We start from the raw sequence: 1,582 nt of genomic DNA on the forward strand, positions 1-1,582 counted from the left end.
TGGAGAAGGATATCATGTTTGGTAAGGTGGAGGGTCAGAGAAAAAGAGGAAGACCCCCAGTGAGGTGGATTGGCAAAGTGGCAGCATCAATGGTCTCAAGGTGGCAACAATTGTGAGGTTGGCCCAGGATCGGGCAGTGTTTCGTTCTGTTGTGCATAAGGTCACTATGAGTCGGTACTGATTTGATGGCACCTGACAACAACAACAACAAAATGAAAGAAGCCAGACACAAAAGGCTACATATTTTAAGATTCCATTTATATGAAATATCCAGATTAAGCAAACTCTTAGTGACAGAAAGCAGATTAGTGATGGTCAATGAATAGCCTGACAAGAAATGGGGAGTGTCTGTTTAATGGTATAGAGTTTCCTTTTGAGTGTTAGAAATATTCTCGAACTAGATAGTGGCGATTATTGCACAACGTGATAAATGTACCAAATGTCACTACGTGTGGCACTGTAGGATAAGCACTGGACTGTTAACTACAAGGTCAGTGGTTCAAATCCACCAGCTGCTCCTTGAAAACCCTATACAGGTTGGCTATGAGTCGAAATGACTCAGTAGCACTTAACAACAAATCACAACAATTCTATGTAAAATGTGTATTTTAACACACACACACATACACAAAACTCTCAGAATCTGCCTGGGTCCAGGAAGATCATGGAAATTAATGAACCTGGCCAGATTGTAGTTGCCAAAAGAGACTATGAGCCAAGGCTTGTCAGATCACCCAATATTTCAAGTACCTGTGCCTCTCAAGCATGTAAGTCACCTGGTGATCTTGTTAAAATGCAGATTTAGATTTTATTAGTCTAGGATGCAGTTTGAGCTCACCAACCGCTCTTGTAGGAAACTCTATATAGGGTCACCATGGGTCGGAACTGACTCGATGGCACTTAACAACAACAATGGAACCCAAGAATGTACACCCCTGGAGCACAGAATGCTATGCTTCTGAATACCACACTTGACTACAAGGGCCTGCATCACAGAGACTCAAACTTGGCTGTACATTGGAAGCATCGAGGGGTTTTAAAAACACTGGCAAATAGGTCCCATCCTCAGGGATTCTGATATTAGGGACAGGATCTAGGCTTCAGAATTTAAAAAAAAAAAAAAAAAAAAAAAAACTTCCCCGAAGTCATCTGGCTCATAGAAACTCTATATAGGGTTTCCAAGGCTGTAAATCTTTACAAAAGCAGAAAGCCTCATCCTTCTCACACAGAGCTCCTGATGGACTTGAACTGCTGAATTTATGGTTAGCAGCCCAGTGGATAACCCACTACACCACTAGGGCTCCCAGGTCATCCTAATGGATAGCAAACTGAGGCTTGTATAGCCTCCACACAGTTCTGAGAGTTTCTGAGGCCAAGGAAAACTTTTAGAGGCAAAGGTGCTTTTTTTTTCTCAGGTAACATTTGAGAATAAACATCACCCAGAACCTCCTCCTCAACAAAGCATTCCAAGCATGAATACTGGAAAACAAGGACCATAGCTACTATAGATGCTGTCCAGGCTAAGATAGTTTGAAATTCTTGACAACCTGTTGGTCTTCTTTTGCTGGTAACTCCCTCCCCT

The sequence above is a fragment of the Chrysochloris asiatica genome, unplaced genomic scaffold (assembly GCF_000296735.1).
Source record: "Chrysochloris asiatica unplaced genomic scaffold, ChrAsi1.0 scaffold00053, whole genome shotgun sequence".
NCBI classification, from domain to species: Eukaryota; Metazoa; Chordata; class Mammalia; order Afrosoricida; family Chrysochloridae; genus Chrysochloris; species Chrysochloris asiatica.